The sequence below is a fragment of the Notechis scutatus genome, chromosome 7, assembly GCF_049901735.1.
Source record: "Notechis scutatus isolate UNSWTSFEM ecotype Mainland chromosome 7, rNotScu1.2, whole genome shotgun sequence".
Taxonomy (NCBI): domain Eukaryota; kingdom Metazoa; phylum Chordata; class Lepidosauria; order Squamata; family Elapidae; genus Notechis; species Notechis scutatus.
In genome coordinates, this window is record NC_142015.1 from 2,125,001 (window position 1) to 2,139,370 (window position 14,370).

The 14,370-nt window shown below is 42.5% G+C and overlaps 1 long non-coding RNA gene across 1 annotated transcript in view; it reads left to right on the forward strand.

The window, feature by feature from the left end:
• Nucleotides 1–13,340, forward strand: part of LOC148130007 (uncharacterized) — a 50,175-nt gene extending 36,835 nt beyond the window's left edge. The window contains exon 3 of the long non-coding RNA XR_015750315.1: nucleotides 12,764–13,340. This is a non-coding gene — a long non-coding RNA (uncharacterized LOC148130007). The remainder of the gene's footprint in view (nucleotides 1–12,763) is intronic.
• Nucleotides 13,341–14,370: the final 1,030 nt, after the last annotated feature.

The following is a 14,370-nucleotide window of genomic DNA, read 5'->3' on the forward strand; positions in this document are numbered from 1 at the left end:
GCTTGGGTGTGGGGTTGGACTAGATGACCTACAAGGTGCCTTCCAATTCTGTTAAATCTGTTTAAAGATAATCTCAGAAGCCTGGATTCCAGCCACCTTGGAAAATAATTCCAAATGAATGGACTCTTAATATTTTAAACCAGTGTTTCTCAGCCTCAGAAACTTTTAATTTGTGAGGATGTCAATCCCCAAGGAATTCTGGAAGATTCCTTCTTGGCTTCCCCACATCTTAAATTTCCTGAGGTTAACAAACACTGGTTTAAAATATTAAGTTGCTGAGGTCAAATGGTCAAAAGTTTCTTCTTCCAAATAGATTAGCTTTCTAATCCAATTTGTCTTTCCTCTTCTCGATTCAGTCTTTAAGACAATTAGACTTTCACTGATTTAGTTCATCTTAATAAGATGTTTCTCTTCTTTTTTAAACCATTGAATTGACTTTTATTTATTTTATTCCAGTGAGAAAGAAGAAAGAAAGGACTTCTATGATCTATTTTTGACCAGGCAAAAGAAACAGTCCTTTAAAAGTTGAGTGATATTGATCAACAAACCAAAGTTTTGCTCAAATCAAACAGCAAAACAGTGAAAGATAAGATTATCTGCAAACTATTTATGTGTATTAAATTCCCCCCAAGCTATTTATTCTATTTGGTTCCTTCGAGTCAACATTGACTCTAGACAAGGGACTTGGGCAAGTCCCTGTAGTTTTCTTGGCAAGATTTCAGAAGAGCTTTGCCCTTATCTGCTTCCTGGGGCTAAGAGAGATGGACTCAGTGGGAAGCAGTGGTGGGATTCAAATTTTTTTTTTTACTACCGGTTCTGTGGGCGTGGCTTGGTGGGCGTGGCAGGGGAAGGATACTGCAAAACCCCCTTCCCTCCCCAGCCCGCTAACCTGCTTTCCAGCTCCGTTCTCCTGTGCAGGGCAACCAAAGATGACCCAGCCAATCAGCTGGGACTCAGGAGGCGGGGAATAGATGGGGGCGGGGCCAGTCAAGAGGTGGGATTGGCCGTTTCTCCAAACTACTCAAAATTTCCGCTACCGGTTCTCCAGAACTGGTCAGAACCTGATGAATATCATCTCTGGATAGACTAACCCAAGTCCCCAAGTTATGGCAGAGATTTATGGCTAGGCGCATTATGCTCTCTTACAGGGCGGAATGACCCTAGATACTTTATCTTTCTATTATATTTCCTTTTTTTAAAGTTTTTATTGGTTTTTAAAAACAAACATAAACAAAACATAAAAACATCAAACCATCTTCCATATATGTACATACAGTGTGCCGGTTGGTTTACAAATTGTTTTGTGCTTCCGATATATTTCCTTTTGATTATCCCTAGAATAAATAATTCCGGGACAAAATCTATTTGACTTCCAATGAATTCCTGTAGCCACATTTGTATTTTCTTCCAGTATTTTTTTTTTGGCTTCAGGGCATAACCACCATGGAGAATTGTCTTATCCTCAGGTGCTGTTCAGGAGAATAAATCGAGATTCTCTTCTCTGTAGCAGCCCCTGAAATATTGGGAGGCAGTTATCATGTGCCCCTAATCCTTAGCGCCCACAACCATTCATTGTATGCTTTTGACTCCAGACCCCTAATCACCTTTGTTGCTCGTCTCTGCACTCTTTCTAGGATCTCTGAGTGGGGTTTTTTTTGTGTTGTAGCAACCAGAACTGGACACAGTGGTGGCTTCTCTAGTACAGTTTAAGTTGCATTAACACAGAGGGATGCAATCCAGACCAAGGGAGGTACTAATACCACTCTATAAAGCCTTAGTAAGACCATACCTAGAGTACTGCATCCAGTTTTGGTCACCACACTATGAAAAAAGATGTTGAGACTCTAGAAAAAGTGCAGAGAAGAACAACCAGGATGATGAGGGGACTGGAGGCTAAAACATACGAAGAACGGTTGTAGGAACTGGGCCTGGCTAGTCTATGGAAGAGAAGGACCAGGGGAGACAGGAGAGCAGAAAGTTTTATTTGCTGTTTTGTGTATGTGTTTGTTTATGTTTGTTGTTAAAAATAAAACAAAATTGTAAAAAAAATAGTCAATTTTGCCATTTCAGCCAACTCCATCGGCTTCTGCAACCATTTGCCTTAAGGTGAATTCCTGTTGGAAGCAGGACTTTGCATCTACAAGGACCTAATCTCTCTATTTCAGTTTCACTTTCTAAGATAAGAGAGCACATAATATTTGCACAGTTGCCTTTTTGCGGTCAAAACCTTGACACTCTTGGAAGGTAACCTGAGTGTAACTCCCCACCCCCCAAAAAAAAGGTTTGGCAGCCCTGCCCATCTGTACTTTCCCCACCGGGTCCTGTTTCAAAGAGGTTGGAGCCATACTTTCCAGGTGACCTGGTGACTATCACTTTCCTCTTACTAGAATCTATTCCATTATTCATACAGTAAAACGACAGAGTGCCTCCAACTTCTGATCATAATTCAGCCCAAAATTTCTGTTGCTAAGTGAGACGGAGTTAAGTTGCATTAACACAGAGGGATGCAATCCAGACCAAGGGAAGTGCTAATCCCACTCTATAAAGCCTTAGTAAGACCACACCCAGAGTACTGCATCCAGTTTTGGTCACCACACTATGAAAAAAGATGTTGAGACTCTAGAAAAAGTGCAGAGAAGAGCAACCAGGATGATGAGGGGACTGGAGACTAAAACATACGATGGACGGTTGCAGGAACTAGGCCTGGCTAGTCTAGGGAAGAGAAGGACCAGGAGAGACAGGATAGCAGGCTTCCAATATTTGAGGGGCTGCCACAGAGAGGAGGAGGGGGTCAAGCTATTTTCTAAAGCATCCAAAGATCGGACAAGGAATATTGGATGGAAACTGAACAAGGAGAGATTCAACCTGGAAATAAGGGGGAATGTTCTGACATTAAGAACAATCAACCCAATGGAATAGAAGTTGCTTTCAGAAGTTGTGGGAGCTTCATCCCTGGAAGCTTCCAAGAAGAGACTGGACTGCCATTGGTCAGAAATGGTGTAAGGTCTCCTGCTTGTGTGGTGGTTGGACTAGATGACCTACAAGGTCCCTTCTAACTGTGTTAATCTGTTAAAAAGAAGTGAATTTGGCCCCCCACTTTTAAGACCTTTCTTGACAGAGTTGTTAAGTGAAGCACCTGTTAAGTTAGTAGCACAGTTGTTCAGAGAACTGGGGTTTCCCATGGCCTTTGCTTGTCAGGTGGCAAAAGGAGATTAAATGGCCCTGGCACTCTGCAGCCGCCATAAATATGAAACCAATGGACAAGGGTCCAAATTTTGATCACATGACCATGGGGATGCTGCAACGGTCATAAGTGTGGGAAAACAGCCATAAGTCGCTTTTTTTCAGTGCCATTGTGACTTTGAATGGTTGTAAGTAAGCCCGTGCCCTTTAAGGCTGAAGGTTACTGCTCATGCTTGAAGCAAACTTCTCACTTGGGAGGCCCTGTGCCTTTTGCAAATAAGGTTATCAGGTTAAAAAAATGCCAACAACCTCAGTGACTAATTTCTGTCAAGGTTAAGCATACTTTCACTTTTTCAATGAAAAAGGATCCTTCTCAAATGGCTGGATAAAAAGCTGGTTGAAATTCCTTAGCCCAGTGAAGGCATGGTAACTGCATTGTTCTGTTGGATTCCCCAGACCAAGGGACTTCAAACTTGGCAAGTTGAAGAATTGTGGACTTCCTGAGCTTCAAGAATTCCTGAGCTAACATGACTGGAGGAGGAATTCTGGGACTTGAAGTCCACAAGTCTTAAAAGTTGCCAAGGTTGGAGACCCCTGCCCCAGATGATGCCCAGCCCAGGTGTGGAGCATTAGATTAGATTAACGGAATTGGAAGGGACTTTGTAGGTCATCTAGTCCACCCCCCCAACCAAGCAGGAGACCCTACACCATTTCTGACCAATGGCAGTCCAGTCTCTTCTTGAAAGCTTCCAGGGATGAAGCTCCCACAACTTCTGAAGGAAACTTCTGTTCCGTTGGTGGATTGTTCTCACTGTCAGGAAATTCCAGGTTGAATCTCTCCTTGTTCAGTTTCCATCCATTATTCCTTGTCTGGTCTTTGGATGCTTTAGAAAATAGCTTGACCCCTTCCTCCTCTCTGTGGCAGCCCCTCAAATATTGGAAGCCTGCTATCCTGTCTCTCCTGGTCCTTCTCTTCACTGGATCAGCCAGGCCTAGTTCCTGCAACCGTCCATCGTATGTTTTAGTCTCTGGTCCCCTCATCATCCTGGTTGCTCTTCTCTGCACTTTTTCTAGAGTCTCAACATCTTTTTTCATAGTGTGGTGACCAAAACTGGATGCAGTACTCTGGGTGTGGTCTTACTAAGGCTTTATAGAGTGGGATTAGCACTTCCCTTGGTCTGGATTGCATCCCTCTGTGTTAATGCAACTTAACTCCGTCTCACTTAGCAACAGAAATTTTGGGCTGAATTATGATCAGAAGTTGGAGGCACTCTGTCGTTTTACTGTATGAATAATGGAATAGATTCTAGTAAGAGGAAAGTGATAGTCACCAGGTCACCTGGAAAGTATGGCTCCAACCTCTTTGAAACAGGACCCGGTGGGGAAAGTACAGATGGGCAGGGCTGCCAAACCTTTTTTTGGGGGGTGGGGAGTTACACTCAGGTTACCTTCCAAGAGTGTCAAGGTTTTGACCGCAAAAAGGCAACTGTGCAAATATTATGTGCTCTCTTATCTTAGAAAGTGAAACTGAAATAGAGAGATTAGGTCCTTGTAGATGCAAAGTCCTGCTTCCAACAGGAATTCACCTTAAGGCAAATGGTTGCAGAAGCCGATGGAGTTGGCTGAAATGGCAAAATTGACTATTTTTTTTTTTTAAAAAAATATTTTTAACAACAAACATAAACAAACACATGCATAAAACAACAAATAAAAACTTTCAGTTGTGCGGTGTGTCTGTTGGTACATATTTCTTGTGCACAATATCAATAGTCTTTGCCTCTTGAGTTTAAATTTGTATTCATATGATATTAATCAACTTTCCACGTCATATTATTATTACATTATCGTTAGATTTGAATTGCATCAAAACTGACTATTTCTGACTAAAGAAAAGAACCTAAATACTCTTGTTTCCACCTGGGAGAATGTTTCTGAACTTCGTTGCTTGAAGTGGAAAAGAATTAAACTCTGATTTTGGGTTTTTACCGAGTAGGCGGATAGATCTTTCTAGAAATGGCTTGTTCCTGTGATTATGAAAAAGCAAAAAGTTGCGATTTGATGTTAATGCCTTATTTTAGGGCAACAGAGAGAGAATTGGGAGTCTGTTTCTTTTCCTTTTCCTTATCCTTCCTCACTTTTCTTCCTCCCTCTTCCTCCCACCCTTTTCCTATTTACTTTTGTATTTTGTATCTTATTTGATTTTATAACTCAATAAAAACGTTAAGCTAAAACAAAAAAAAGGAATGCACCTAAAAATAGGGGTTTTCAAACGTTGTGATATTAAATAAATACATGTGTGTGACTTCTCCATGAGCAAAATTCTTTCATTTGGCAAGAAAGAACTTTTCATATTAACATTTCATTCTGTATCTCAGGCGGTGGGAAAAACCACAACTGTGTTTTATTTTTAAAGCAACAACTCCCATTTTGGTTTCAGATTTATTTTGAACCAAGAGAGGCTTGTTGTAGATTTGTAGCAACTACTCTAGAAAAACCCAACTGACTTCTGGGCTGTGATCCTATGAAGGTTGCAGCATAAACATCAGAATGTCTAATTTTGCAGGTACAATGGTTAGGATATCCCAGTTTAAAGCACCCGTGACAAAGGTTCATTGAGTGCATCCAGATTCAGTCATCTTTAAAACAGTATTTCTCACCTGGTGAATGGAGAATTCCTGGAATTGAAGTCTGCACATCCCAAAGGTAGTGTTTTTTTTTTTTTTTTTTTTTTTTGAGAGAGAGAGAGGCAACTGGACTTTCTGGCTTTTCTTGAAGAAGCTTCTTGAAGGAGAAGCGAAATGTCTTCGGAAGAAAAACCAGAAAGTCCAGTTGCCTTTTGAAAAAGTACTTTTTGGGACAATCATGACCTAGATGACTGAGAATCTCCATAGATATGAAGTCTGCACATCTTAAACTTGCTGACAAGTGGCACCTTAGAACATAGCAGCATGCTGAAATTCTCCTGAACTGTAGAAAAATGTGATTGTAAAATTTTGTTTATTAGTTATTTCCCCCCCACCTGAATCTTTTTGTTCCTAATTTTGTTTTTCCCTGGATTCTAATGTCAAATATTCTCTGATTAGGAACCCACAGAGAAATTAATTCATTTAGGATCAGAAAGATATGAAGCAGCACTCTTACAGTATAACTTCTACATTTTAATCCTTGATTTAATTGCAGATTGTCTGCTTAGTTAAAATTCCATCCTGTCCCTTCCAGAAGATATTAATTATATAAAATATTGGTTTAACAGCCCCTCTCTTCTTTCTATATTTTTCTATCAGGAGATATTTTCTATATCCTTTTAAATTTGTATTTCTGTCAACCCTACTTATTTTTTCTCTCTCTGATATTATAAGGGCAGTAAATAACAGTTCTCCATGTAATCACAGTGCCTGACACAAAAGAATATACAATATTATATAGACATACAATATCATACAATTGGATATAATATCTGTAGGAAGCAGAAAGTTTTATGTCCGAAGGATGAAATGTAATATTTCTTTACATATAATAATAAATAAATAATAATAATACAAAGTCTGCACTACTATTACTATTAATCTTCTCATCACTCCTTATCACCCACCCCCTCCCACTTGTGATTGTAGGACTGTAACTGTCGCTTGTATCCTTACGATTTATATTGACTGTTTTCTAGTAGGATTTGATTGCTTATTGTACCCTATGGCTATCGTTAAGTGTTGCACCTGATGATTCTTGACTCTTGATGAATGGATCTTTTCTTTTATGTACACTGAGAGCATTTGCACCAAGACAAATTCCTTGTGTGTCCAATCACACTTGGCCAATAAAGAATTCTATTCTATTCTGTTCCGTTCCGTTCCGTTCCGTTCCGTTCCATTCCATTCCATTCCATTCCATTCTATTCTATTCTATTCTATTCTATTCTATTCTATTCTATATAAAGCTAATCTGGTCTACTAGAGTATTGACGTAGGATGACGTAAAGGTGACTAAACATTGCTTTATCCAGTTCCGGTAAACATGTTAATCATGGATCATAAATAAAGATAAAGAATGGAACAGAAAATATGCAAAAAAAACCACCCCTTTATTAACCTGCAAGCAGTAGGAATAGAACACAGTCAAATTAGTGAGCTGAAGAGAGCTAATGTCAATAAAAATGTCAATAAAACCTAGAAATAAGGAGGAATTTCCTGACAGTGAGAACAATCAACAATCAGTGGAACAGAAGTTGCCTTCGGAAGTTGTGGGAGCTTCATCCCTGGAGGCTTTCAAGAAGAGACTGGACTGCCATCTGCCAGAAATGGTGTAGGATCTCCTGCTTGGGCAGGGGGTTGGACTAGATGACCTACAAGGTCCCTTCCAACTCTGTTAATCTGTTAGAAGATGGCCACTTCTTTGCCTCTGGCTTTTAACACAGTGTTACATTTGTTGTGTTGCAATTCAGTCATAGTGCTTTCTGCTCAGTGTTGCTTTGCAAGTTGTCTGAGGTGAGGATTTAAAATGTGCTATTAGCAATAATTAATTGTTGCTATTCTTGTTATTCAGATCTTTAATAAGGAGAGAGTCTTGCACGTCCCCGGAACTTCTGCATTACTCTCAAAGTCAATTTGCTTTAAATTCTTCGGTTCACTTTTTCATATATTTTTTTCTCGTTGTGGGATTTAAAAAATAATTTATTTTTTTTTACACTTGTGTGAATTATAGTATCCCAATTTTACTCAAGAAATGAAATCCTCAGCCCTGGCCGAAGCCTTGAGAAGAAAATGGATCGATTGTGGAGAAGCGATTTAAAGTTATTTCCTGAGAAACGATGCAGTGGAAATTCCACAATCTGCCACTCACTGGCCAGAGAGGGCAGGAAGAGAGTTGGTTTCTGGCTCCCTCTTCCGGTCGGTCATTGCAACAACGACAGCTTCCATAATTTTCTTAATAGTTGCAAATCTTCCTTTCCTAAAATGGCTTTCTTCCAAATATACTGTAGAACAGTGGCCGCCAACCAGTATGAGAAAATTTTGGTGGTCCGCCGAGAAATGTCACCCCCAAAGCAATTAATCCAGGCTGCGTGGGAACACGAGGCTGAGCCGCCAACATGGCCTGCGGGAACACAAGGCTTGTGTCCCTTGCATTGCGAACAACACGAGGTAGTGAGGGGAGGCGGAAAGGGAGGAGAGGGGAACTTGTCCCACTCACCCCTCGCGCCTGGCCTGGCCACCGGGCTGCTTCTTTCCGCTTCTTTCTTCTTCTGGCTTTTGGCTGCACACAAGGAAAGCAGCCAAAGTCTTTCTTTCTCTCCCCCAACCTCCGCCAGAAACGAGTCTTTGGGACCCTGCAAGGCCTCCTGCTCCAAGAGGCTGCGCCGGCAAAGACTCATTTCTGGCAGAGTTTGGGGAGAGAAAGAAAGTCTTCTGCTGCTTCTGCTGCTTTCCTTGCATGCAGCCAAAAGTCTCTCTCTCTCTCTCTCTTTCCCCCCGAGAACGGAGCTGGAGACCCCAAATAAAGAACGATCGATCGGTAGAAAAATGGGGTGGGGAATTTCCCTGCAGACTTTTTGGGGGGATTTTCCCAGGGTCTCTGGTCTGCAGGATTTAAAAGTATGAGTTTGGTGGTCCCTGAGGTCCAAAAGGTTGGCGACCCCTGCTGTAGAAAGATAGCACCCACCACTCTCCCAGAAGAGGAAAATATTTTGGGAAATATTAAAAGAGGCAGAATATTATATTTCCTTCAAGGAGAAAGATGCTCTTGGAAAGCACCCCCACCTTTCTTAACAGCCCCAGCAGGACTGTGTAAGTCTATCTACAAGACAAAAGACCTTCAGCTCCAGGGTGGTTGGATTAAGACATGGCCCTCCAGGACATAATAGGACCATTTAGCAGAAGACACAGAGCCCACTGCATTGCACAATCTACGAAGGACATTGCATCACCAAACTTCAACCAAACTTAGCTCAGACAAACTTGACCCCACATGGCCCCGTGGGAGTCTGACAACAGCCAATAGAATACATGTTCTTGCACAGGAACAGGAAGCTCAAGTGCAAAGCCCAAGAGAAGGTATAAAAAAAACCTCTCACTCTCCTCTCCATGTGGTCAGCTGCCCAGGACCTCAAACCCATATGGTTCTGCTTCATCATTAAACCATCTTTCCAATCACCCTCCAGGTTTCCAGCGTCTTCCTCCCAGCTTGGAACTGAACCAGATGGATATTTCTTCCAACAATTCTCAAATATACTCATGGGACCCAAGGCAGTGGCAACCAAGAGAGAGGGTCACAGAAGTCTGATTGTTGGTTGCAATGACCGGATTGAAGAGCTGGCTTCCCCCTTTCTCCCCATCCAAATTAAGATTACATGCAGATGATGGGTCTATCTGTAATAAAAACATGTAAATTATTGTTAAATGAACATCGATCAGTCCATGCATTCAATCAGTCTGTGGAACGTCCTTCCATGGTTTGTTTTTTCCAGCGAACATTTCTCTATTTAGCAATATTAGCACACTTAGAATACTGCATCCAGTTTTGGTCACCACATTATAAAAAAGATGTTGAGACTCTAGAAAAAGTGCAGAGAAGAGCAACCAGGATGATTAAGGGACTGGAGGCTAAAACATACGATGAACGGTTGCAGGAACTGGGCCTGGCTAGTTTAGTGAAGAGAAGGACCAGGGGAGACAGGATAGCCATCTTCCAATATTTGAGGGGCTGCCACAGAGAGGAGGAAGGGGGTCAAGCTATTCTCCAAAGCACCTTTGAAGGCCAGACAAGGAATAATGGATGGAAACTGAACAAGGAGAGAGATTCAACTTGGAAATAAGGAGGAATTTGCTGACAGTGAAAGCAATCAACCCCTGGAGCAGAAGTTGCCTTCAGAAATCATGGGAGCTTCATCCCTGGAGGCTTTCAAGAAGAGACTGGACTGCCATCAGTCAGAAATGTTGTAGGGTTGGCAGGCGGTTGGACTAGATGACCTACAGGGGAGGGGACACACAAAAATAGTGTTGCATCAGAAAGTGGGGCATTGAGAAAATGGGGCATTCTGTGGTGTGGCACAGGAGCCAGATAAGTCGACAATTGCAACTATTAACAGATTAACAGAGTTGGAAGGGGCCTTGTAGGTCATCCAGTCCAATCCCCCCCCCCCAGCAGTCCTTCTGCCCAAGCAGGAGACCCTACTCCATTTCTGACAGATGGCAGTTCAGTGTCTTGTTCCTGATTTCCAGAGACAGGAAGTCTAGTCTTGCCAAGAATGTAATAAGGGTTAACGGAGAGGCAGTTTCTGTAAGCAACACCAGAATGTTTCCTTCCTAAACAATCCTTACAGGATTAGGCCAGTAATTTCTTCTAACAACCGGTTCTCCGAACTGCTTAGAAGGTTAACAACCAGTTCTAGCGAATAGGTGCGAAATGGTAGAATCCCACCCCTGGTCCTGCCTGAGCAGTGGGGACCAGTGGTTCCCAAACTTTTTCGGTCCACCGCCCCCTTGGTGCTACAAACTCATCCTCAGTGCCCCGCACCCAGGGGTGGGATTCAAATTTCTGTGGGTGTGGCCTAATTTGAGGGTGTGGCTTGCTGGTCATGTGACTGAGTAGGTGTGCTTGCTGGTCATGTGACTGGGTGGGCGTGGCTTACTGGGTAGACGTGGCTTGCTGGTCACATGACCGGGTAGGTGTGGTTTGGTGGTCATGTGACTGGGTGGGCATGGCCAGGTGACTGGCAAACCAAATACAAGTGGTCCTCACTTAATGGCCGGTTGTTTAGCAAGTGTTCTAATTTATGACTGACCTCCCCAGAGCTACTTGACCTGTTTTTGGAGTTTTGACAGCCATACACACACATACACGCACACACTCCCTTCTAACCCTGCTGGAGCAGGTCATTGGACTAGAATCGGCAAAGCATCTCTGATTAGATTCTAGTAGTGAATAAAATCTAACTAGATGATCTCTAAGGTCCCTGTTACTCCCTTATTCTGCCTTCTGTTGTATTTTATATCCTCAAACACCCCCCCACTCCTTCAACCTCAAACTATCCACTATTGACCTCACCCCATTCCTAAGAGGTCTGCAAGGGGCGTGCATAAGCACACAATCGTGCCTACCGTCCCTGTCCTATTGTCCCCATTTCATCGTACCTATTTTCTGTATTCTTACTCCTGTTTATGCTTATACCTATTATCTTGTAAGTCAGGGGTCTCAAACACAATTTAACTGGGGGCCGCTGGAGGCAGAGTCTGGGTGAGGCTGGGCTGCATAATATTGTACTTTATATGATACTTTATATTTATATTATACAGTAATATTATACTTTCATATCACGGTGGGGGCCACAGGATATCGTCCTGCGGGCCGCAATTGGCCCGCGGGCCGCGAGAATGAGACCTCTGTTGTAAGTGATTGAAAAATCAAATAAATAAATAAATATATATATATATATATATATATATATATATATATATATATATATATATATATATATATATATATATATATATTTGGTTTCTCTCCAGCAGGGGGTGACAGAGCCCACTATAAGAGAGGCTCTGTCTGGCTAATCTCCAGATTTCCTGGATTCAATGCGTGGGAAAACAGAGGAAGGAAAAGGTGTAACACAGTCATCCAGTCTCAAAACGCAATGCTATTGTTCCTCAATCTCAGCCTTATTTTAGCCCGAAGAAGTTCCTCTTTATAGAAACATCATGTTGGAAAATAGGGGAAAAAGAGAGAGAGAGAGAGAGAGAAAATGCATATTATTAGTCGATTACTAGCGTGAGCTTCCTGCCTGTGGTCATGGCCACTCCAGCATTCGTCTCAACACTGTCAGACCCAGAGTACACGTTTGGTCACCACTTCCTTGGAGGGGAAGGAGCTACTGTCATTTCAGAGTAGAAGAAGTTACATTTTAATAAAAGGAAGAAGAAAACGGGTTGAGATTTTATCCAGAAATTCAAAGGGCGCCCTCCCTGCAGATGGAGAGGGATTATTGCAACACCCCCCCGATAACGGAATAAGAGGTCTTCTCGTCCAACCCCCGCTCAAGTGCTGGTGAACCTTTTCGGCACCGAATGCCCAAACCAGAACGTGGGTGCATGCCTGGTTTTTTGGCCGTTTTGGGGGGCCATTTTCAGGCCGTTTTCTGGGCTCTTTTCCATTGCTCCGGTGCCTGCGAACACCAGCGGGCCAGCACCAGCAGAAGAGCAGCTGGCAATGGTGCACATGTCCACAGAGAGGTCTGTGTGTGCCACCTCTGTGCGTGCCACCATCACAGCCTTCCACCACTTCAGACAAATGGTGATCCAATCCCTTCTTTAAAAATTTCTAGAGTTGGAGCATTTACGACTTCTGGACGCCAGTTGTTGCAGTCTTGAAAACCTCCAGTGATGGAGCACTCACAATTTCTGCTCCAAGCTATTCCACAGGTTAATTGTTCTCACAGTCAGGAAATATCTCCTTAGTTCCAGCTGAATTAAGGGATATTTAAGATTAAGAGAGATATGGTAAAATATCTCATCTTGCAATAGAATTGCACCTTTCAGAATGTGTTGCATTCCACATTTTAATTTTCCTCTTCTTTCTTGGGCTTTACAGGGAGGTATTGAATAGAATAGAACATCATAGTCGGAAGGGACCTTGGAGGTCTTCTAGCCCACCCCACTGCTCAAACAGGAAACCTAGTCTACAGACAGTGAATGCTATGAAGATGTTCTATGTCATGACCGAGGAAATAAACCAAGGGAGAGCAATAGGTTTGGGTAGTTTGGGGGACATACATCCTGCCCAAGTCTTTCGGTTCCTAAGAGACTTTCTCTTCAAATCCCACAAGACCAAAGGGGTCCACAGACTGTGGTAAATAAATCAAAATGGCAGCCACAATGGAGCCATCAAAACTTCAACCGTTTTTAAATGTGCTGCATTTCCATGGCTGCCAGTTTGAGTTTCTCGATTCCAACTAACAGACACTTGATTACTTGACCTGATCACTCTCTACTTCATCTCCCCAAGTAGAGTTGATGTTTAGTTTAGTTTATGCACCTCGTACAACGAAATCAAACACCATCTTCAGTGTACATTATGACGATGAAAATAAAACACAAATACACATCCTTCGCTTTCTATGCAAATGAATTGAAAACCCCTGATATTGCATTCATATTGCACCATAGAGTGGAATTCAATAGAGTTACTGCTCTGGGATAGACGCTGTTTTTCAACCTATTTGCCCTTGTTTTTATTATTCTGTACTGTCTGCCAGATTTTAATAATTCAAAAAAAGGAGCCCAGGATGAGATGGATCTTTGAGAATGTTTTGAACTTTCTTAAGGCAGCGGGAACTACAAAGCTCTTCCAAAGAGGGGAGAGGGTGACCCATGATCCTCTGGGCAATGACGTTCACCCTCTGGAGTGCTGTCCCATCTGCCACTGTGCAATTGGCAAACCATACAGAGGTGCGCTAAGTTAAGATACTCTCTCTGGTGCAGCGGTAGAAGGTCACCAGCAGTTTTCCATTCAGCTTTTGACTTCTGAGAAGTCTCAGGTAGTCTAATCTCTGCTGGGCCCTTTTGACCAGGGCTGCAATGTGAGCCCCCCTCTTTTAGGGTAACACCCAGAAACTTAAAACTGGCCACTTGCTCCACTCAGTCTCCATTGATAAGCAAGGGCTGGATGTTCCTTCTACAGTCCACTATAAGCTCCTTGATCTTATGGGTGTTGAGGACCAAGTTATTGTCTCCACACCACAAAAACAATCGCTCTACCTCATCTCGGTAGGCAGACTCATTTCTACACACACACAAACCCCGGAGATGAGTCCCACCACTGTTATATCATCTGCAAATTTAGTAATAGTATTACTAGCCTGAGTGTGGAGTTGATGTCTCTCTAGGACAGCCTTTACATGCCCAGAATGACAAGTTGCTACCATTGGTATCACAATATCATTTGTCCCATCATGGCACGTGACTCATCCAAAAGGCCCTAAGAATTCTCTCCTTTCTCAAGCCACAAACTCCCTGGCTACACACTCACAGCCTTCAAAGAAGCTGCATCGCACGGCCAATTTCCAGCGCTGAGAAAGTTTGTCAATTGCATTCCCCTAATATGAGGTTTTGCTGCTCGTAATATGCTCTTGTATTATGAGTCGGGCAGCCGTATTTAGTCATCGTGAAACAGCAAAGCTTATGTTGATCTGGTTTCTTCTTT